The sequence below is a fragment of the Jaculus jaculus genome, chromosome 12, assembly GCF_020740685.1.
Source record: "Jaculus jaculus isolate mJacJac1 chromosome 12, mJacJac1.mat.Y.cur, whole genome shotgun sequence".
NCBI classification, from domain to species: domain Eukaryota; kingdom Metazoa; phylum Chordata; class Mammalia; order Rodentia; family Dipodidae; genus Jaculus; species Jaculus jaculus.
In genome coordinates, this window is record NC_059113.1 from 111,324,435 (window position 1) to 111,349,649 (window position 25,215).

A 25,215-nucleotide genomic window follows, 5' to 3' on the forward strand; every position below is an offset into this window, starting at 1 on the left:
GAAAGCACTAACTTTAAATAATTTTCTTACAAGTGATTATTCTGTCAGAGATAGAGAAGAACACTTAAAAATCAAAAGAAAAAAATCCATTTTCTACACACCTAGTCCATAGTAAATATTTGGTTATTATCACGATTGTGTCCTGTTCCAGTTATTCAGTCAATCTCTGTTTGTTTTAATGAATTGTATGAAATATACTTTATTTTACCAAATGAAAAATGTTAAGTTTGTAGGGCCAGGAGGTTTTCCTATTGACTAGAATAAGTAATACAGTGTGTCTTAAGAGTTGTTTTGTAATGTACCTTTAGTGATTCATTCATATGTTTTAAAGCCCATGTTTTATTTAACACAGATATTTACTTTGCAGTTGGCTTACTTTGGTTCTTAATTTCTCTACTAAAGTGTTCATTTAAAATACCAGCTTTAATTATATGTTCTCTCTGTGTGTTTGTGTGTGTATGTGTTTACTTGGGTTTTAGACAAGAAGTGACACTCCATTTTCACTTTGCAAGAGAGCACCGGTGATTTGGGAAAACAAATTTTATTTTTAATAGGTTTTTTTTTTTTTATTTGAGAGTGACAGACACAGAGAGAAAGACAGATACAGGGAGAGAGAGAATGGGCGCGTCAGGGCTTCCAGCCTCTGCAAGTGAACTCCAGATGTGTGTGCCCCCTTGTGCATCTGGCTAACATGGGACCTGGGGAACCGAGCCTCGAACCGGGGTCCTTAGGCTTCACAGGCAAGCGCTTAACTGCTAAGTCATCTCTCCAGCCCACAAATTTTATTTTTATTACTTTTTATTTTTATTTGATTACTTTTTAAAGTGGAAACATTTGGTGAATTTAATAAAATAAAACAATACCATTTTCTTAAATGATTTGTAGAACAATTTTTACTTCAGATGCTGTTTACATTGATGAATAAAATGTAGTTGGTATCATTTATCTTTGTTTAATCTTAAATCATACATATGTTTAATGTAATTTTTACTCATTTTTTTTTTCAAGGTAGGGTCTCACTCTGCCCCAGGCAAACCTGGAATTCACTATAGAGTCTCAGGGTGGCCTCGAACTCATGGCAATCCTCCTACCTCTGCCTCCCGAGTGCTGGGATTAAAGGTGTGCGCCACCATGCCCAGCTTTTACTCATTTCTTAACAATAATAATCTTCCTAGAATTTCTTCCTTCAAAGAATTCATGAATTTAGAGTGCTAAAATAGCTCTATATCTCTCATTATTCTATGCCTGTAAGTTGTTAACCAGGCCTCTTTTGGAAAGAACACCCAGAGACATATCAGGAAAGGAAAGTTTGCCTAGAAAGCAATGTGTGCTTGCTAGAAAACAGCCTGGTCTGCCAAAATTACAGTTCTTTGAGACTATAATTGGCTTTACCAGGGAAAATTTCTTTGCCTTAACTCACATTAAAGCCTCATTTTATGACAGAAAGACAATTACAATAATGGAAAATATCCAATATCTGCCCCTTGGTCCTTTCAGCAAAATATATAAACACATGTACCACTCTAGCTCTTGATCAGAGTGGCCACAGAAGAGGCACTTTACATTTTTCAATCATTTAGACACACAAATTTCACATAATCCTCAGTACAGAGGGAAATGACAAGCCATGTTAGAACCATTTTTAACTATAAAGGAAGGTTATTTATAAAATGGAGACTCATAGCAAGAATAAATGGTCTTTATTAAAATGAAGGAAATTGCACCCTTCTAAAAATCTTAAAATAAATAATCCCACGAAATGCAGGAAGCGAAATCACCCTTTGGCAAATCTTTATAGATTATTTATGCTTTTGGAATAGAGTCATCTAGGCACAGAACCATTTTTATTAATAATGAATGTGGAGACAAGATGATCATAACACTGTGTTGGGTTATAAAGGCAGTCCTAACCATTTAGAATAGAAGTAACAATGCAATTACTCTATAATCAGCATATATCAACAGATGATTGTACATCAGAGGAAAATACAATGTAACCACAATTGTATAAATTGGCCTATGTAATGAAACACAGAATGCATCCAGTTGAGGTTCTGTTGAGTGGTTTTGAGGTAACCTTAATACCAACCTTTCAAAGAGGTGATCATGGCAGATGGATTTAATTGGGGGTCAGGGACTCAAGGGAATGGGCACAAGAAGATAACAGAGCAGTCTAAGTGTAAATTGACATTCTGAATCTGTGTAGAGTTGCATTTCTCTCCTCTTTGTTTCCCCAAATAATACTTTCCTTATTGGAAAATAGTGTAACTCAATGTTATTGAAGAAATTTTACTGAGCTGGCTTTGGTATTTAGATTCACAGTTTGTCTTTGGTTTCTCAGATATTTCTTATATAGCAGATAGATCTAAAGTACCTCATATTTTCAGTAAGTTCTTTGTGGTTAAGTTATGCTTAGAGAGTTAGAGCTGGACTTCTTGATATCCTCCTACATTAGTATGCATTGCCCCTTTAGTGTGATTATAGAGCCAGAGACAAGGCTCATGTGCAGAAGAATACAAGTATCTACAATGACCTCCTTTGGGCCACATGCTTAATTACAATGTGATATGAAAATTAGTTTATGTGAGTCAGTTCATACGAAGAGATCACAAATTCTGTACAGAGACTCAAGGAGAAAAACACTTCTGAACTTCATTCAAATTTGAATTTTCAGGTTGTATCCTTCCATTTTCTCTAATAGTGATTCTGCAAATATTGTGGATGAAGTTGATATTGTTAGAGAATATAATGAAAATGTATGTTAATTGTGTGAAATATTTCTATATGCATGAGGCTAAGCTCATATGAACTTTTGCATGCTTTTGTGTGAAGCTTTCCAATTTAGAATAGTTTCAATAGTTATCACCCTTATAACTCTATGGAAGCTTCAACTAATAAGGAAATTCTTGGTAGAGATGAGGCAACACATCACTTGTTTTATACATAAATATAAGGAAATAGAAATAGGAGGGATGTGAAATGAGAATATACTTTTCTTTTATAAATCCTAAAATAAATTTATGGAGAAGCAATAGAGAATAGGACAATAGGACAATGTTCTTGTCCAACTCATCGAACTCTGAGTCTCCCCTAACCCTACATTTTCTGTGTTGCCCTATTGTTTCCAGGTGTGTGAGATTTGTGCATTCATCCTCACTTCTCTAACTCACTGTCTACATCCTCTCAGAAAAATGTATTGACCATTTGTTTTTCTCCATGCTCTTCCCTTAAGATTCCATTTCAGATAATAATGATACTTATAAGTGCTTTTTATGATAATGCAACATAAGTGGTAAAATGGTTTAGAAGAAAAGGAATATGATTTATAACATTTTCTGAATTGTTTTTGTAAATAAATTTTTAAAATTAATTTTATTAGTTATGTACATACTAAGTATGAAAACACCACATATTGGTTTCATCCTTTCTCTCCTCCCTGCCCCTTTTTTCATTGGGAATGCTCTGATAGAAGTCTGTCTTACTTGTTTTGGGAGACCTTGTAGGTCTTTCTTATAAACAGCTCATTGTGGGTGTTAACCAAATCCTGGAACTGGGTGTTACAGGCCAACACCATGGGAAAAGAAAAAAGAAAAAGAAAGAAACAGGAGAAATTCAAGGTTAGACTTCATCACACCCTCTCCAGGGCCCTTCAATTTAGGTGCTTCCCCCAAGGTCCTATTGAGGGTTCATCCATTTAGTCTAACATCTAGGATATAGGATTTTATGGTACCAGTTCAATTTGGGTTCAGATTTGTGTTTCCCCCTCTTATTACCCTCCCCCAAGCCCTACACTACCTTTTGTCCAGGCCTTGAGATGCCTATCAGGTATGTCAGCAACTCGGGCTGATGCAGGTTAGGAACCTAAGATGAGTGAGATCATATGATGATTGTCTTTCTGTGATTGTGTGGGTTTGCTGAGCATGATCTGCTCCAAGTTTAACCATTTTTCTAAAAATTTCATTGTGTCATTTTTTTCTTGCCACTGAGTAGAATCTCATTGTGTAGATGTACCACATCTTGGTTACCCATTCTTCCAGTGATAGGCAACTGGTTTGATTCTAGTTCTTAGCTATTATTCGGGCAGCTATAAACATGGTTGAGCAAATATCTCTGAACTGAGGTATGGAGCTTTTAGGGTAAATGCCCAATAAAGAAATAACTGGGTCTGTTGGTAACTTAATTCATTCTCTTCAGGAGTCTCCGTATTGATTTCCATAGTGGTTATACCAGCTTACATTCCCACCATGGGAATGGTGCATGGGGGTTCCTTTTTCTCTACATCCTCCCCAACATTTGTTTTTATTTGATTTTTAATATTTTCTATCCTTATTCAGGCAAGGTGGAATCTTATAGTTATTTTAATTTGAATTTCCCTGATGGTTAGGGATGTTGAACATTTTCTTACGTGTGTGTTTTCCATTTGTATTTCTTCCTCTGAGAACTCTCTATTCAGTTCTCTGCCCCATTTTGTGAATGGGTTATTTAATTTTTTTATTTCTTAGGTTTTGTCATTCTTTGTAGATTCTAGATACTAAGCCTTTGTCAGTTGTATAGCCAGCAAAAATTGTCTCCCATTCTGTGGGTAATCTATTGGCTCTGTTTATGGTATGCTCGTCTGCGAAAAAACTTTTTGGCTTCATGATATCATATTGGTTGAATGATTGTTTAAGTTCCTGAGCTACTGGGGTTTTGTCCAGAAAATTTTTCTCCACTCTTATATAGTGGAGAGTTCCTCCTATTTTTTTATTTCAAGAGTAGAAGAGCTTCAGGTCTTATATTGAGGTCTTTAATCCATTTGGACTTGATTTTTGTGCATGGGTTTATGGGTCTAGTTACATTATTCTGCATATAGTTATCTAGTTTGTCCAGCATCATTTGTTGAATATGCTGTCTTTTCTCAAGTCTATGTTATTAGGGCCTTTGTCAAAAATGAAGTAGCTGCAGTTACTTTACCTAAAGTCCAGATTTTCAATTCTCTTCTATTAGTCTGTATTCCTGTTTTTATACCAGTACCATACTGTCTTTTTACTATGGATTTGTAATATAGCTTTAGATCAGGTATAGTGGTGACTCCTGAGGCGTTTCTTTTGGTGAGGATATGTTTGGATATCCAAGCCTATTGCCATTCCATCTGAATTTTGAGATCATTTTTCTATCTCTGTGAAGAATGATGCTGGGATTTTTTACTGGTATTGCATTACATCTGTATGCTGCTTTTGGTAGGATTGCCATTTTCAAAATGTTAGTTTTGCCTATCCGGGACCATAGGAGGTCTTTATCACCTTTAGTAATTAATTTCGAGATGGAGGCTCTCGGGTCATTTATATATATGATCATGTCATCTGCAAATTGGGCTAATTTGACTTCTTCCTTTCCAATTTATATCCCTTTTATTTCTTTCTCCTGTCTTATTGTTTGGGCTAGGACTTCTAGTACTGTTGAAAGAGCAGAGGTTAGAGTGGGCATCCCTGTTTGTTCCTGATCTTAATGGGAATTCCTGGAATCTTTTCCCATTAAGAATTATTTGGGCTTTAGGTGCTTTATATATAGCATTTACTATGTTGATATATAAACTGTTCATGCCTATTATCTCCAATGTTTTGATCATGAAGTGATGTTGTATTTTGTTGATGGCCTTTCTTAATCTATTGAAATGATCATGTGTATTACACTGACAGATTTTCATATGTTGAATCAACCTTGCATTCCTGGGATAAACCCTACTTGATCAAGGTAGATAATGCTTTTTATGTGTTGTTGAATTCAGTTTGCAAAGATTTTCTTCAGGATCTTTGCATCTGAGATCATCAGGGATGTAGGCCTATTGTGTTCTTGTTGTGTCTCTGTCTTGTTTTGGTATTAGGGAGATGCTAGCTTCATAAAAGGAGTTGGGGAGCTTTCCCTGTTCTTGCATTATGTCAAACAGTTTGAGGAAAATTGATTTCAGTTCTTCCATGAAGATTTGATAGAATTTGGCTGAGAAGCTATCTGGTCCTGGATTCATCTTTTGAGGAAAGTTTGTGATTACCTTTTAAATCTGAATAGATGTGATAGGTTTGCTTAGAAGATTAATCTACTCTGAATTTAGTTTTGGTAGTTGGTATGTGTCCAGGAACTTATCCCTTTCTTTCAGATCATCCTTTTTTATGGAGTGGAGGTTTCAAAAGTAAGTTATAATGACTCTTCCAATTTCACTTATGTCTGTTGTGACCACTTCTTTTCCATTTCTAGTTCTATTAATTTGAATTATCTCTTTTCTTCTCTTTATCAAATTGGCCATGGATTTATCAATCTTGTGTATTTTTTTCAAAAAAACAAGCTCTTTGTTTAATTTTTCTTATTTTTTTCCTTAATTTATAATTCATTAATTTCTGCTCTGATCCTGATTATTTCTTTCTGTCTGGAGCTTTTTAGTTCAGATTCTTTTTGTTTTTCCAATACCTTTAGATGGATAGGTTATTGATTTGGAATCTCTCTGCCTTTGTTATGAAGGCATTTAGTGCTATAAATTTTCCCCTAAGGACTGCCTTCATTGTGTCCCATAAGTTTTGGTGCATTATGTTCTCATTGTCATTCAATTCCAGAAATTTTATAATCTCCTTTATTATTTCATCTACTACCCATTTATTGTTTAACTTAATGTTGTTCTGTCCCCAGTTAATTTCTAACTTTATAGCACTGTGAGCTGATATCATGCAGGAAATTATGTTGCTTTTCCTAAATATCTGGAGGCAGGCTTTATGGACCAACATATGATTTATTTTGGAGAAGTTTCCATGGGCTGCTGAGAAGAATGTGTATTCTGTAGATTTGGGGTAGAATATTTTGTAGATGTCCATTAGGTCTAGTTTTTCTGTGGTGTTCTTGAGCTCTCTTTACCTCCCTATTGATTTTCTGTTCAGACGATCTGTCTACAGATGATAGTAGAACACTGAAGTTCCTGACTATGATAGTGTTGCTGATTATTTCTGTTTTGTTGGCAAGTAGGTTTTGTTTTATGGATTGTGGTGCACCTGTGTTTGGTGGCTACAGATTGATGATTGTGATATCATTCCCTTGATGAGTAAGTGGCCTTTGTCTTTTTTGATTACTTTTGGTTTGAAGTCTATTTTATTTGATATTAGTTAGCAACTCCTACTTGTTTCTTATGTCTGTTAGCTTGGAATATCATTTTTCACACATTCATCCTGAGGAAATGCCTGTTTTTAGTAGTGCAGTGAGTTTCTTGAAGACAGCAGATTGAGGTGTTCATTTTTCTGATCAACGCTGTTAACTTATGTCTCTTGATGGGCAAATTAAAGACATCAATATTTAAGGTAATAACTGTGATGTTTGATTTAATCCCTGCCATATTGTGGTGTGTTGTGAGATTTGGTGTTTTCTTAGACTTCGTAGTTTTTTGAACCTTCTCTAGGTTTGGTTATTGTAGTCTGCTTCTTATAGGCTCTTGAGATTGGTTATTTGGCTCTTCTGTGTGGAGAATTCCCTGACATATTCTCTATAGGTTTGGCTTTGTGTTCATAAAATTGTAGAGCTAGCTTTTATCATAGAAGATTTTTCTTACACCATCTATTATGAAGGATGCTTTTGTTGAGTACAGTCGTTTGGGTTGGAAGCCATAGGTTTCTAGACTTTGCAGTGTTCTATTTCAGATCTTTCTGGCTTTCAGGGTTTCCACTGAGAAACCTGAGGTAATTCTGATGGAGTTACCTTTATATGTAATGTGTTGTTTCTCTCTTGCTGCTGCTTTTAACATTCTCCCTTTGTTATCATTGTTTAGAGTCTTAATGATAATATGTTTTGGAGAGTTTCTCCTTTGGTCCAGTCTGTATGGAGTTCTATTAGCTTCTTGTATATTGATGGGGATTTCTTTTGAGAGGGTGGGAAAGTTTTCTCTGATGATTTTTGTTGAATAAATTCTCCATGCCTTTGGTCTGAATTTCTTCCCCTTCTGGTATACACATGATTCAAATGTTGAAACATTTTAGGGTATCCCACAGTTTCCTCGTGTTTGGTTCACAAACATTTTTGAACTTATTCAAAATTTTGGACTCATGAACTATTTCTTCTTTCTTGTCTTCCACTTCTGAGGTTCTGTCTTCTACATGACTGACTCTGTTCGTGAGGGCTTCTAGAGAGGTTTGGACTTGTTCAATTTGGTTTGTATTTTCTATTTTTTTAACTGTATAGTATCCATCCCTTTCTCAAGTTCCCTTTTCAGGTTATTTTTTAATTTTAATAATGCTTCTTGGAATCCATCTTGCATTTATTTATGTCTTCATTGAGCTTAGCCAGCTTATCATTGAGATCCTCTGTATTTTGGCTCACTTTCAGATCACTTAACTCTTTCTTGAATTCTCTCTGTTCCCCCCTCCCCCAATTAGGTACAACCTAGTAAGGACAGCATTCAGAAAATTGCTGGTCTTTTTTTTTTTTTTTTTTTTTTGATTTTCTGCAAGTTCTGCTATTTGCTTGGTCAGGGTCACATACCATGTGTCTTCATTTTGGGGTTCTGATCTTATGGTCTCTTCTATGTTTTGATTAGAGACTTTCATTGTGGGACTAGGCAACCTTATTGGGGTTCCTTCCATTTGATGTTTCATCTTGTTTCTTTTGTGCTGTGATCTGCCCATCACAGTGTGGGAATCTTATTTAATTCAGGAGGAAGCTGTAGTTTAACCCTTGTAGTGTCTTCAGTGGTTATTCTCTTTTATGTTTGACTAATGTTTGACTAGAATGGGCTGTTGATGGCTTTGTATTCATGGATGTACAAATTGTGAAGGGCTAAGTGAACCAGTCACCCTGGGCTGGTGCTTCCTACCAGCAGTGGGATTGAGGGTGGCACAGGGGCCTGTCTGCTCAGGTGGGAAGAATCAGTGCAGTTCCTGGTAGGCAAGAAGAAGAGTCAGATATGAGTCAGGATATGGCTTGGTCCCAGTGGTAAGTGGCAGTCCAGGTGGCGGGAGGGGAAGGGAGTCTGGAGATGGCACAGTCCTCCTGGAAGTGGCAGAAAGGAAGGGGAATTTTGTGAAGGGAGTCAGGAGATGGCACAGTCCCAGTGTAGGGGGGAGTTGAGAAAAAGAGCCATCCAGGTGTGGGGGGGAGATATCATGGTCCCAGGACAGTGTGGTTGGGAAGGGGGATAGGGGTAGAAGGAAGGGAGGGAAGGTGCAGGAGGGAGAGAAGAGACCAGTCTGCAGGAGGAAAAGTAAGAGGTACCTTGGCCCCAATCTGTGGTGCATAGGTAGTGCAGGAGAGAGTCCAGGCTGCTGCGGCTGGGATAGGTATTTGATGGGTCTGGGGGTCTAGTGGGTTACCCCAGAGTGTGGGAATTAACAGATTCCCTACTTTACTCCTCTGCACCATCCTAGTGGAGGTCTACTAGGACCTGCTGGCCCTGGAACCCCAGAGAGCTTGCCTGGTATTGCCACAGAGCTGAAGCATGATTTGGTGGACATCATCTTGAATGAAAGCCGAAAATTCCTATGTGTTTTTTTTTTAATTAATTAATTAATTAATTTGACAGAAAGAGGGGAGAGAGAGATTGAGAGAAAGAGAGAGAGAGAGAGAGAGAGGGAGTGAATGGGTATGCCAGGGCCTCTAGCCACTGCAAACAACCTCCAGATGCATGCAACTTTTTGTGCATCTGGCTGATGTGGGTATTGGGAAAGCAAACCTGGGCCCTTTGGCTTTGCAGGCAAATGCCTTAACCACTAAGCTATCCCTCCAGCCCTGTATTATTGTTTTATATAAGAAGCATGTGGGTGGGGTAGGGGGACTGTTTCAATATGACTATAAATGTGTGTGTGAAAAGTATCTCATATTTCAGTGCTAAAAGAGTCAAGAATTATCTACCTTCATGATATAATTTCAAGGACATTGATGTCACATATGGAAATCCAGCTACATTACATGAATACTTATTGTCATTTCTTCCAAAACCCTAATTTTCCCATACATAAAGGGCCTTTGTAACCTTCAATTTTCAGAATTTTAATTAAATCCATAGTTAAATAAAATGACCCATATGCTCTTTCAAGTACAACAGGGTTCATAATTGTTTATTTAGCACTCTTAGTAGTTAGGATGAGGAAATAAACAAAAATTTTGATTCTCTATAAAATCAAATGTATTATCTATTATAGAAAAATCAAGAAATATTGGTAAAAACTGGCCTTACTGCCGATTTTTTTTCTTTTTCTTTAATTTATTTATTTATTTATTTATTTGAGAGTGACAGACACAGAGAGAAAGACAGATAGAGGGAGAGAGAGAGAATGGGCGCTCCAGGGCTTCCAGCCTCTGCAAATGAACTCCAGATGCGTGCGCCCCCTTGTGCATCTGGTTAACGTGGGACCTGGGGAACCGAGCCTCGAACCGAGGTCCTTAGGCTTCACAGGCAAGTGCTTAACCGCTAAGTCATCTCTCCAGCCCCTTACTGCCGATTTTTAAATAAAGGTTCCCCTGATGTTTTCCTTCCTGGAAAAGGAGATAATGGCTATGGACACAGACCTTTTTGAGGCTTAGACCTGTGTTCTTCTGGGTCATGCTGTCATTTCCAGTGGAAACTTAGTGTAAAGTGCAAACCGAGCATTAAGGAATAGCCCCCAGATTAAATGTGGCTCTGGTGTAGACTCTTGAGTCACGTCTTTGTTCCTGTCTCTAAAATAGGGACAATATATTTACCATTAAAATTCATTATGAGGATTCATTAAGCTAATACAGAAAACAATGGTACTTGGCATTATAAAGCATTAATTAAGTGCAGAAAATCTACCCCAAATTTTAGTTATGTCCTTTTAGCAACCAATTTGCAAATTTTATGCATCCATACAAACCTATTTCAAATGATATCTATTTTCTGTCTCTATCACTAAGAAAGGAATTATTGCCTAAGTTTTACTACTTTCTATTATTTATTTGCACAGCTTTCAAAAAATAGAAATTTCCACCTCAATACTTAGCAGCTGGAGGCCCTGGTATGCCCATTGTTTCTATCTACCTCTTTCTCTCTCACACACCCACACTCTCTCTCTTTCAAATAAATAAATACAAACGCAAATAAACTTAAAAAGTTTCTCATCATTTGAGAACATCTCTGCCCTGTAATATTTTCTAAATTATAAGAAACAATTTTCACATTAGAGAGTCCTTTCAAAGGAGGGAGCTCTAATAATTTAGACACTTAGCCATTCAGAAAAGTGCCTCTTGAAATTCAGGGAGAGAGGCAGTAACATTATCTGACACTTTGTTCACAACACTCATCACCATGGATATGCCAATTCAAGGTTATTTTAAACCAAAAAAACACAATGCAATGAAAATTATAGATAATTCCATAAATGCCTCTGAAAGTTTGGTGTCCTTCAGTGAAGGGCTATTATACTCTGTTTTGATTCTCTGTAGGATGACAGTATGTATAGATGTCTGTTGGCATTTAGGTATGACAAAAACTTCTGGCTTGCTATGATTTTTTGATATAATATGTAGTCTAAGAAGTATGCACCCCAGACTGGCCTGGAACTCCTGATTCTCCTGCCTCATTCTTTCTAGTACAGGGATTACTGTGCCTGGCTAAGATTTTTGATCTTTATATCTGAATGACGTTGGAGTTAATCCTTTGACCATTTCTGTAGGAGACCATATAAAGTAATATAGAGGCTGAGTCTGGAGTGGTGATGTTAATACTGGAGACAGTTCTTTGGATATTTCTGCAGGAGGTGCACATAGAAGTCAAATATGCTATCAAACATCACAGTTTCCAAATAGCACTTTCTAAAAGAATAAAATGTTAGTTAAACCTTGGCCCATAGTATACCATAAATCAAAGCTGTAAACTAGAAAGGATGCATGTAACTAAAACTGCCTTTATATTCTATTGCTCACAAGATGGATCATCTTGGAAAGACTTATGAATGTCATTGTATGCAAAAAACTTTAACTAAGGTTAAAACTAATCCAGTATTTTTAAAAATAAATGCTCATGAGAAATCTTATGTGGTGAAACTGACCAAAGTAACACTATTCCCTAGTTCTGGTCCCCTGATTCTTTGATTAGTATCAACTTTCTCTCAGTTCCATCTCAGTCCTTTGTGATGAGGCAGCCATGGATGAGGAATTGTTATAATCTCAATCTTTCTATCCTTAGTCTAGGGAGATTTCACTCTGACCACCAGTCTTCACCTAGGGCTGCTCTCCCAGCATGCTCTGTTTCAAGCCAGATGCAGATGCAGCATCTAGCATCTCAGAAGTGAGTGCTGGTGTCATGTTAACGAACATCTAAACCATTGCAAGTGCAGGTGGAGTAGCAGTTGAGGGTGCAGTGTGACAGAGTCATTTACACAAGTGAGCATGCTTAGTCTGTGGCTGATTTTTTTTCATTCTTTTTTTCTCTGTACTGCTATGTTTCTGTATGACAAATTCCTCTGCATGGAAAGCAGTAGATAACTATTGCCAGCTTTATCCAAAATAATTTGGACAATTTATGAAAGAAGAACATATGGAGGATCATCAGACTTTCACCTGAGATCTGAGACATCCCTTGTGTCAGCTGTATGCAATGGCCCATGAGGTGTTGTAGCCTCTGGGGAGATAGAGTAAATACAGGGTAAAAGATCAAGGGACAATGAGCCTCACTCAAATGCTTGGGATCTCCATGCTCTTTAAGTAAGCCCTAACTCCTGAGGATCAGGGAAGAGCATCAGCCAGGTTAATCCTGACACAGGGAGAACCACCTAAGTAGCTGTGGGGAGAACATCATCTGGCATGGGATGAGACTTCTGGTTGGTACCACTGTTATGGGGTTTCCATGCTCCTAGACAGGGACAAAGAGCTCCTTGATGTAGCCACAGGGAATCTACCAACCAGAATAGGATGAGACTTCTTGGTGGTACATCTGCTCTGGGGTACCCGTGTTCTGTAAGTCAGTCCACACCCTGTGGCTGAGAAAGGAGCATCCAAGGAGTAATCTTGACACACAGAGCCCCATCAAAGTAGCTGCTTTCAGGGCTCCTTGTTCTTGTAAATAATCTCTCACCCTGGTCTTGAAGTAACTCCTTTAAATTCATTGGTTCACCCAAACTGGCATTGGTGTATTCATACTGTGGTCTGTCCTGCCTGCCCTATTTGGATTGAAGTCATGTGTTCAGTGTTCAGTGAAAGTTTTCCCTGAGACACATGCTCATAGTTTGCAGATAGACACTGAATCAGAATCCATGGCTAGTAGAAATTTATTTGAAGCCAGGTGTGGTGGCACACGCCTTTAATCCCAGCACTCAGGAGGCAGAGGTAGGTGGATCCCCATGAGTTCAAGGCCACCCTGAGACTACATAGTTAATTCCAGGTCAGCCTGAGCTAGAGTGAAACCCTAACTCAAAACAAACAAACAAACAAAAAAGTTATTTGATATACAAAAAACAAACATGTCTATGAAAAGTATATTTAAATTTGGTTGAAATTGAATATACTTTAAATTTTCCATCATATTTCTAACAGTTATTTTTCATCCAGTACCATTGGTGATAAATGAAAGATCTTGTTTAAATGACTAAAAGTCTTTTACTGTACCGAATTTATTCCCATAACTTGCAGAGAAGTGAGTAAACAAAAGTAGTCTTTTCTGAAGTGTCTGTAAGATTTCTGAATGTTAGTTTCCTTTCTGAAATTCCTTTTCCCAAAGCTGTGCTGTCTAGAATGGATCAGTTCAGACTTCCTAGAAGGCTTCTACGTTAGAGCTGAAGATGAGCAGTGGGAGAGTCTGTGGAGCAGAAAGTTGTTCTTACTTCCAAAGGCAAAACTGTTCATGCTTGTCTTATGCCAACCCACTGTACCCTCCTACTTTCTGTCCATAATGCATCCCCACTTCTCACAATGCCAGTAATAAAAAATACTGTTTACCCAATGTACTTTGGTGCCATTCTCATGCTGCATATTGGTTTATTATTTATCTTTCTTATTCTACAAGGGAGGCATAGAGGAAGTTGGAGTTGAGGTGATGGATGGGATAGAATTGGAAAATGATTATGTATGAATAAAAATGGTTTTATTTTATTAGAAGGCAATGTTTATCTTTCTGTTTCATAATACTTTCCAGTTACATTTATTATAAAATTTCCATAATTTTTTCTTTATAGCTGAATAAGACTCTGTTATGTATATGTATGTTATTTTTATTATTAACTTGGCAGTTTATGGAGATTTAGGCTGATATCATTTCCTTAGTATTGTAAATAAGGCAGCAATGAACATGTATGTGCAAATATCTCTGTGATAGTATATAGAGTAATTTTGGCATATATACCCAGGAGTCATATACCTAGGTCATATGGTAGTTTAACACTTAGAGTTTTTGAGGAATTTCCACATTGATTTCCATAATGGCTTTACCAGTTTACATTACCATTAATAATGAATGACATTTTCTCTTTCCTCACACCCTCACCAGCCCATGTTGCCCTGTGTGTTCTTTAAAAAATATGTTTTCATTTATTTATTAATTTACTTATTTTTGAGAGACAGAGAAAGAACATGGTATACCAGGCCCTCTTGTTGCTGGCAAATGAACTCCAGATTCATGCACCACTCTTTGCATCTTGCTTAACGTGGGCACTAGAGAATTTAACCTGGGCCAGCAGGCTTTGCAAACAATCACCTTTGCCCACTGAGCCATCTTCCCAGGCATGTAGTCCTTCCTTTCCTTGTTGGATGCTGTTATAACTGGGATGGGATAGAATTGAAAAGTAGTTTTAATTTTCATTTCCCTGATAGATAAGAATATTGAATAGTTTTAAAAAATATTTATTGTCTATTTGTATATCTTTTGAGAACTCTATTTCTTTAGCCCATTAAAATATTTTATAAGCCAGGTGTAGTGGCTCACACCTTTAATCCCAGCACCAGGGAGGCAGAGGTAGGAGGACTGCCATCAGTTCGAGGCTACCCTGAGACTACATAGTGAATTTCAGGTCAGCCTGGGCTAGAGTGAGACCCTACCTTGAAAAACCAAAAAAAAAAAAATTTTTTTTAATCTATTTATGAGAGAGAGAGAGAGACAGACAGAGAGAGAGAGAGAGAGAATGGACATGCCAGGGCCTCAAGCCCTGCAAATGAATTCCAGGTACATGCATCACCTTCTACATCTGGCTTATGTGGGTTCTGGGTAATCAAATCTGGGTCCTTTGGCTTTTCAGGCAAGTGTCTTAACCACCAAGCCATCTCTCTAGCCCCTTAGCCCATTTCTTGACCGAGTATTTTTGTTTTCTTCTTGTTTAGGTCTTTTGATGAGTTCAGGATATTAAACCTCTAATGTATAACTGGCAAATATTTTTCTCCCATTCTATAGGCTGTCTTTTCACTTGTTTCCTTTACCATAAATACAAAAGCCTTTTAATATCATAAGTTCTCATTTCTCAACAGTTGACCTTAATTCCTGAACAACTGGAGTCCTATTAAGAAAGTCCTTATCAGGCTGGAGAGATGCTTATTGGTTAATACAGTTGTCTGCAAAGCCTAACAAACTGGGTTGTAAAGCCAGATGCACAAAGTGGCACATGCATGTGGAGTTTGTTGGCAATGGTTAAAGGTCATGGCATGCCCATTGTCTCTTGCCCTCCTCTCTCTCTCTTTCCTCCCATCTCCTTTTCAATAAATCAAGATATTTTTTAAAAGTCCTTATCTATGCCTGTATCTTATCTTCCTATTTTTTTCCCCTAGCAGTTACAGTATTTCAGGTCCTACATTAAATTATTTGATTTGATTTGACTTGGAGTTGATTTTTGAAGCAGAGTGATATGTTTAGTTTCATTCTTCTACATGTGTATATCCAGATTTCCCAATACCACTTGTTGAACATACTATCTTTTCTCTAATGTAGATTTATGGCATCTTTGTTAAGAGTCAACTGGCTATAGTTGCATAGACATATTTGCATCCTCCATTGTATTCCAGTGATCTAAGTGTCTGTTTTGTGCTAGAACAATGCTACTTTTAATACTATGGCTCTGTAGCAAACTGAAATCAGGTGTGGTAGTACTGCCAGAAGTATTCTTGCTCAGTGTGCTCTTGGTCTACTCATGGTCTTTGTGCTTCCATATGAATTTCAGGATTTGTTCTCTATTTTTACAAAGAATTGTACAGGAAGTTTGAATTGTATTGCATCCAATCCAATTGCTTTTTGTAGGATGGAAATTTTCATAATATTAAGTGTTCCAATCCACAAATATGGGAGCCCTTTCCATCCTCTCATGTCTCCCTCAATCTTACTTAGTGTTTCAAACTTTTCATTGCAGAGATCTTTCACTTTCATTGTTAGGCTTACTTCAAGTTATATTGTTTTGAGGGATGAATATATATACAGCCCAGAAAATAAGAAGAAAAAAGGAGACTGTAAGGACGGGAGAGGGAGGGGCTGCAGAACTAATGAGACATGAAAGTGAAGGGGTAATACTAAAGGTGGGAAAGTTTAAGTGGGGGGCAGTTAGACAGGGTAAAGAGGTACAGGAGAGGTACTAGAAGAAGGTCAACCACAGCTCATAACATATGAAAAGGCCTTAAGGAAATCTGAATCATGGTAAGCTAATTCAAAATACATAATTGAAAAATTTGCGTTCATATATTGGTCACTCCAGGGCCATTGAAGGTAGGTTTGAGATTCCCCACAGCAAAAAGTGGAAAGGTGCTAGTGAATCAGTGAGTGTGTGCGTGTGTGTGTGTGTGTGTGTGTGTGTGTGTGTGTGTGTGAGAGAGAGAGAGAGAGAGAGAGAGAGAGAGAGAGAGAGAGAGGTGGGAATTGGTATTAGAAAGACAGAGAAAGAGAGACCATGTTTAAGTATCAACTAGTTCTCTGCTACAAAACTTATCAAGTGAGAATTCAGTGTGATTGCCCTGAGAGGAGGCAGAGGGAAGACTAGCCTAGAATGGAACACCTCTCTTTTTCTTCACTGCAAGACTAGATCAGGCCCCATGCCCTTGTACTCCAGACCTCTTTCTTTATTTACAATATCACCTTCTAGAATTCCTTGTCACTTTGCTCTGACATCACTCCTTTAGGAAATTAAGAGTCTTAAAAGAAGGAGTATTTTCCTGGACATTATATATGGGTGCTGAGGACCTGCATACAGATTTATCTTCTTCTAGACAGCTCTCCACTGTATGCACCTTTGTGAATGATGGCTAAAATGGATCAAGTCATCAACATAGGGATATACAGAATCCTAAAATAATGTTCTTTGACATAAATTCAAATGTACAAAAGAAAAAATAGATTTTCCTTAAGTCCACAAATATAATTCAGAGCCTTTGTCTCCATGGGTTGGTGAATAAAAGTTCACTTTGGGGCTTTATATGCCCTGGAGTTTCATGTAGGAAGAAAACACTGGAATGGATCTACATGACAAAGATGTACTGTTCCCAAATTTTATAGTTGATACCTTTATGCTAGTTTGGATGTTTCATTCATGTTTCATGTTCTAGTGCTCCTCAGATGTGCATGAAAGACAAAGATTAATATTAATAATTAAATAAATAATTTTTAAATAATAATTATTAAATAAATAATTATTTTACTTTATTATAAGTTAATAGGTGGTAGGTTTTGGGGGGTACTTCCAGGTTCATAGTAAGGACTATTACCTATTTATAGAATCTTAAGTTTTTTCTATGTATACTGTATAGCTTAGTGGAAGAAACATCACTTATTAAATTTTCAATTTTTCAGTTCTTTGACACCTTAGGGATAGTCATCATTATAGAATTAAGAATCTCTTTTAAAATATTAATTAAAATATTTTAAATGAATTTTAGTAATACCATAGTAAGGTTGTTAGTGAATTGCATATGTGCATTAAAGATATCCACAATGCTGTAGTTGACAGACTATAGCATGACTTCACAGTATTTAAATATACAAACATTATTCATTAATTTATCAGTTTCAAGAGTGCTTAAATATATACTTTTATTTTAAATTTAACCACAAAAGTTTTGTTAAGTTCCACATACATTTTGTACACATAGTCTCAGGAAAACTTTGCATTAGCATATGTACTACCTAAAATAATTTTATATGATGTTTTTATAAATTTATGCATAAGTCCTAGTTGTTTTCCTGGGTTTACTTCATGTGTTTTGATTCACTTTTTATGATTTCTTGATCATCATTTCCACCCATTACCTTCTTTAGTCTTCCTTCCTGACTAGCCAGGCAAGATGTGCCAAGTGCTACAATAGTAGCATGACTGCTATGGGGGTAATCAACTGCTTGCGGATTTGATGTGAGGCCCACTCCGTGAGAAGTATGGATGACTGGTACTGAAAACCTCATCTATGCCTGTAGAGATCTTAGGTCAAGCAAAGCTGTTACTCCTATTGTTTGGTTAAATGGATATGTTGTGATCTTCAGATTTCCCTGTAAGTGTTTATGCTTATGGCCATAAATTACTGCTGCTCTCACATTTGGTCAAGGAAGCTTCTTTTTGCAGTTAGCAGTGTCTCCTAGGATACTCAAAATATGTTCAACTGTTGAGAATAAATGATTGTGTGATATTCAGTACTAAATGAGACATCCACATTACCCCATCCAAGGCTCAGGGTACATTGTAGAAGAGGGAATGAACATATATTGTTTGTTTTTAATTGTGTGCGTGTGTATGTGTGTGTCTACATGTTTATGTGAGTACAGGTGAATGTGAGAGTGTGTGTGTTTGTAGAGACCAGAGAACAATATGATGTGTTTTTACTCAGAAATGTCATTCAATTTTTTTGAGGCAGGGTCTCTTAATGGTCTGGAGCATTCCAGTTAGGTTAGAACCACTGGATATCTCCTCCTTCCTAACTCTCAGATTATGAGCACATATTATCACACTTGGTATGTTTATATGGGCTCTGTGAAAGGAATGCAAGTCCTCATGCATATGAGGCAAGCACTTTACTGACTGAACTATTTCCTCAGCCCTGAAATATAATCTTAAATAAAAAAGGTATATTCTCAAACACCTCATAAATAATGAACAGAAACTGGGTCTTATTTCTTCCATATGGCCCAAAATATTTTCTTCCCTTGAATTTATGGAGGAAAAAGTGACTCAAAGCTTCAGAAATATCTGTTTCAAACCTTTATCAGCTGTTATAGATCCAGAAACTTGAAATATAAAATTAAAAAAATGCATGTTCGGCTGGAGAGATGGCTTAGTGGTTAAGCACTTGCCTGTGAAGTCTAAGGACTCCGGTTCAAGGCTCTATTCCCCAGGACCCACGTAAGCCAGATGCAGGCATCTGGAGTTCGTTTGCAGTGGCTGGAGGCCCTGGTGCACTCATTCTCACTCTCCCTATCTCTATCTGCCTCTTTCTCTCTCTGTCACTCTTAAATAAAAATAAGCAAAAAAATTAAAAAAAAATGCATGCCCATACTTCAGCTTGTTCTGTTTCTTGTTTTGTTTTTTTCTTAAGTAGGAATGGGAATACTAAAAAGAAAAAAAAAAGATACATTTTTTTGATCCTTATTTCATTGTGGATATCATATGTCCCTTGTTCTTTGCCTGTTCCAATTTTTTAAAAAATTCTCTCTTCTAAAGGTCTGTTCTCAGCAGCTCAATTCACAATGATTTTGCAATGATTAATAATGGTATCATTTGCCCTAAGGGTAATCAATTATGTTTTGATTTGTGACATTTAGCAAAATGGTAGATCTTACTCAGCTGAATTTTAGAGGAGTTCTTTTTGTTATATGAGAAGCATATAGCAGGAAATGTTAAGTATTCTCCTAGGAGCTGTATCAACAGAGAAGGTCCAAGAAGCCAAGAACAGAGTGAATAGAGGGAATGTCATGGTGGTAAAGAGAGAAATGCACTGCCATGAAAGTAAATACCAGAGGAAATCTAAAATATGAGGTGAACTATTGAGTGTTGGGCTCTCAATTACTGAGTATTATCTACTGGAGTATCTACTGAAAGAGTAGCATATACTCAACTTATCAAAATGAAATAGCATTGTTTGTCTTAATGCTCTGAGGCAAGGCAAAGGGAAGTAGAGATTTTAAGGCATATGAGTTCCTAATAATCCTTGAAATCTTTACATGCTTGAATATTTAAATTTGTGGGGTTATGATTACTTTTGTATTTGTAAAACAAATGCAAATCATGGAAAGTTATGAAAACCAAGTCAACACTTGAAAGTTATTAATGGGAAACTATATAAAGAGGAAAGAGAAAAGCAATTCCCCCCGAGAAAGAAACTTGAGAATAAAAAATACCTGTAAATGAACCAAACACACAGCAAGTCAGCAAAACCACAAAACTAATAGGGGAAGAGAAAGAAGTAACAATAACACATCTAGCCAGAACATTGCCCAACAAAAAAAATCACAGAAAAGATACTCTCAGTAATAACTTCAAATGTAAGTGACCTCAACTCACTCATAAAAAGACATAGACTGGGCTGGAAAGCTGGCTTTGCAGTTAAGACACTTGCTTGCAAAGCCTTGCAGCCCAAGTTTGATTCCCCAATACTCAGGTAAAGCCAAATGCACAAAGTTATGCATGTATCTACAGTTTGACCTATTCCATGTCCATTCTCCCTTACACCCCTCTCCTTTTTCCACTTGCAAATAAAAAGTAAGTTATATATTTATATCTATCTATCTATCTATCTATCTATCTATCTATCTATCATCTTTCTATCTATCTATCTTTCTTTCTATCTATCTATCTTTATCTATCTATCTATCTATCTATCTATCTATCTATCTATATATATATATATATATGGCATACTAAAGGTCTGGATTAACAAGGAAGATACAACTATCTGTATTCTCCCAGAAACATGATTAGCTACCAAAGACATCAACAAATTGAGTATCAAAGGATGGAAGCAAACCTACCAAGCAAATGGAAACTACAAATAAGTGAAAATGGTTATGCTTATATCAAAAGAGACAAAGCAGGACATTGCAAATTAAAAAATATAACAAATATAACAATTAATCAAGAGGACATAATAGTTATAACAATTTACACATTAAATATTGGTACTCTCAATTTCATAAAACAAACATTATAAAAACATAAAATAATGGTGGGAAATTTCAATGCTTCTGAATACAATACCCTTGTATTCAGAAAAGTCCCTCAAGGCAAATATCAGCAAAGATAGCAAAGAGTTAAATTATGCAATAGACCCGCTATATTTAGTAGATAGCTACAGAAATTCCATCCAAGAGATAGGAAAGACATCCTTCTTGGTGGTATATGGAAGCTTCTACAAAATTGACTATATTACAGGTCACAAAGCAAGTCTTAGAAACTAATAAAAAATGAGAAAATTCCATGTGTCCACTCAAGTTATAGTAGTTATAGTAGAATTAAACTACCAATCAACAAGAAAAGATTCAGTAAATATACAAATATCAGAAGAATGGCCAATAGACTATAATGTGAACAGTGGGTCATTGCAGAAATGACGGAGGAAATTTAAAAGGTTTATTAAAAATTGAAAATGATAGCACAACCTACCAGATCCTGTAGGGTACAACCAAGACAGTCTTAAGAGAAAAGTTAATAGGCACAAGTGCTCACATTAAAACTTCAGAGAGATCCATCTGTCAGAGCATTTGATTATCCATCAGAGGTTAATGGTAAGACCGTACTGCTAAAAATAACATATGCTGTTGGCACAGACCATGGAGAGACCTAGTTGAAATCTGGAAGAGAGCCAGTCCCTGGATAATTAGCCCATTTAGTGCTGGAAGGTGCTACATGAGCTACCAAGGGAAAATGGCCAATATCTGTCCAAGCAACTCAAAGCTAAGCAAGTCAGAAGCAAACAATCTGGCATGATGCTCACACATGTGCAATAGTGGCACACAGCCATGATGGGTAACCACCTGCTCTTGGATTCACTAACAGATCTGTTCAGTAGAAAGGAAACCATATCTGTAACTGGGAAACATGTTAGTATCATATCCAAATAATGATTCTGCTTTCCATTGTCAAGATCCCACTAATCCTGGGATATAAGAGGGTCTACACCCTTTAAATTCTCTCTAAATTAATGATGGTTATCCCCTTTAACCAATGATGACTTCACTCTCTGTTGGAGAATCTGTTTCTCTTTTTTAGATAAGAGCTGGACCTGAGGAGATAAATGACCCAGTGCACACCACCCTGGACCCAGCTGAAACTCCAGAGAAACTGGAGAAATGATCAAGAGTGCTGCTTTCTTAGTGAATCTGACATCAGCACAAAGGTGAAGGAGACAGATACTGAGGACACTCAACACTTACCAAACCAGAGATCCAGAGGCTCCTAAGTGCTCATCACTGAAGTATACTTAAAATTCTCCCAGCATGGATCAGGGAATTTTGCAGAAGAGGGGGTGGAAAGATTGTTAGAGCCACAGTTGGGACATTTTGCACAGAGACATTGCCTCTCCCTCCCCATAATGTATGACTCACAATCTTCATGGGGTTGACCTACATCCCCAATGAGGAAGGCCTCTTTCAGAAAAAGGGCAGGGAGGAGGGAAAGGATGGTACCAACATGTGTTGTTTACATACAAATTATACCCGTATCTAATATTTTTTAAAAGGAAAGGACAAGAGAAAATAAACACTGTACAAAAGTTTTTCCTTTCTTCAATTATTCAAACCTATTTTAGGAGGAACAGTCTTATTCCAGGAAAGAAATGATAGATGTCTGAAATAGTTCAAATACTGTATTTATTTTTGCATCTTTTTAATTAATAGGCACACATTTTTGGAAATACAAGGCATAACACTGGTATCTTTTTATCTACGTATTATAGTGTTTAAACTTCTCGAAAAAATATGCAAAATCCTAAGCCACTTAAACCTAGGAATAAGCTTCATTAAGGGTGTAAAAGACCTCACAAAGAAAACATCAGGACCCTGAAAGGACATTGGAGAGATCTTCAATTGTTCAGGATTGGGAGAATCAATACAGCGAAAATACTTTGTTACCAAAAGTAGTCTACAGATCCAATGCAATTCCCATCAAAGTACCTCTTGTAGTCATGTTCGCATTACTGGAAGAAATCACTCTACCAAGAGTAGCTTTTGGGGAAAAAAGGTTTATTTTGGCTTACAGACTTGAGGGGAAGCTCTATGATGATAGGGCAAAACAATGGCATGCTCAGAGGGTAGATCTCACTTCCTGGACAACTTCAGGTGGACAACAGGGACAGGAGCGTGTGTAAAACACTGGCAAGGGGAAAATGGCTATCACACCCATAAGACTGCCCCCAATAATACACTGCATCCAGGAGGTGTTCATTCCCAAACCTCCATTGGCTGGGAACCTAGCATTCAGAGCACCTAAGTTTATGGGGGACACCTGACTTAAACCACCACAATACCAGAGCTTTTTTCTTAGAACTAGATAAGACAATCCAAGAATTCATAGGGAAATTCAAAAGACCACATGTAGACAAAGTGAACTTAAGCAGAAAGATCACTCCTGAAGGTGTCACAAATACTGTCTTAAAATTATATTATGGAGGAAAAATTTCAAAGAACATGGTACTGGCACAATAATAGATGTATCAAGAGTGGTAGAAAGAAGGGACAAAGGGGAACATGTAGTATGAAAGTAGAAATTAGGGTACAGTGTATAAGGGAGTTACTAGGGGAGAGGATATGGAAAAGTAGTGGGGAAGGAAACAAAAATCCCAAAATTTGTTTTAAATACATGACATCTAATACTTTATATACTAATTAAATTTAAATGATTAAGAAGTTTTAATAAATCCATTTCTTTATTCAAGCCATAAAATTAATAAAAATGTTTATCAGTTCATTTATTTGCTAGAAATATAGTTTTATTATTCAAATTTTACAAACATATTTAACAAAATAAGTAGATGTTGGCATACAACTCTTAAGTAAGTCTGTATTTGTTTGTATAAGTGTGTGTATGTATTATTTCCTATCTTTGGAAGCTCATCTTTATTAAAAAATTGAAGAAATTATTTTATTCACAAGAAAGTATTGAGAAATACATAATCTACTTGAAGAAGGAAGAGGAGGAGGAAAAGGGAGATTGCTGTTGGTGCCTGAGATCAGTTTTCTCTTAAATGACTTATGACATTTTAAGTTAAGTTCCCTTATAAAAAATGCCAGTGTTGCTGAAGTCTATTCTGATCACATTGTGACTAGGATGAAAGAATCTTCCTCAAAATGCCACTTAAGCATCAAGAGCTATTTTTACTTCCTAAAATCCAGACAGAGGAATACAGTGGGTATCTTTTTATGATGGATAATGTTGAGCCTTGAAAAAATTAAAATCTTTCCATCTTTTCTGTTAATGAAATAATGAATCATAGTCTGGGACCCTGAGGAATAGAAAGAAATGGAAAGTACTGAATCTATTCTTGGACTTACCCCTGACTCATGGAATATATTTGTAAAAACAAAAACATAAAAACTAAAAACCTCTCTGTGTTGGCATCATTAGAACACTGACTTATCAATCCATTCATTGTTCTTATAGCAGTAGTGAGTTAATCACAAGGTTTCTACATACAAGGATGAAAAGACATAGATTCTTCAACCTCACAGACTGGAAAGAAAGTAGTGAAACACATGAGTTTAAAGTACACTTATGTGACAAAGAAGTGTGTAGGGAAGAGCTTTCCAGGAAAGGCTCTGAGAGGAAGAAGTTCTTGGCTGGGTCATAGTTTAATAGAAGTTGAGAAAAGAGAATCTAAATGCAAAGAACGTTATGTACTTGATAGAACATTTTGGGGGGAACAGCGGTAATGCAAATAGTTTAATGTGAAAGTACAGGGTGAGTGGGAAGTAATGAAAGTGAATTTGAAAATATAAAGCTCCACTATGTATAGCATATTATGTCCATATGCTATGGATGGATAAATTCAGAAAATAATAGGATCTTATATCTCTCATTCAAGAATAACATTGATGACTATATGACAGATTGCAATGTAGAGACTACATTTCAGCAAATAATTTAGAAGAAAATAATTTAGATGAAAAACATTGTTAAGGAAGAGTTAGGATCAGATATTAACAATGTGAGGCAATTAAGTGGGCAGGAACCCCACAGAACCAATATAAATGGGAGGGATGAGGGAAGTGATGCATTTGCAAAGCCTCCCAGATATCTCACTCAGCTCATTAATGTATTTCTGGAAGAAAGACAAGGAATTTATATTCACAAATATGAATTTTAGTAAATTTCATTT

At 36.7% G+C, this 25,215-nt stretch overlaps 1 pseudogene; it reads right to left on the bottom strand.

The window, feature by feature from the left end:
* Window positions 1-23,027, bottom strand: part of LOC101596416 — a 34,117-nt pseudogene extending 11,090 nt beyond the window's left edge.
* Window positions 23,028-25,215: the final 2,188 nt, after the last annotated feature.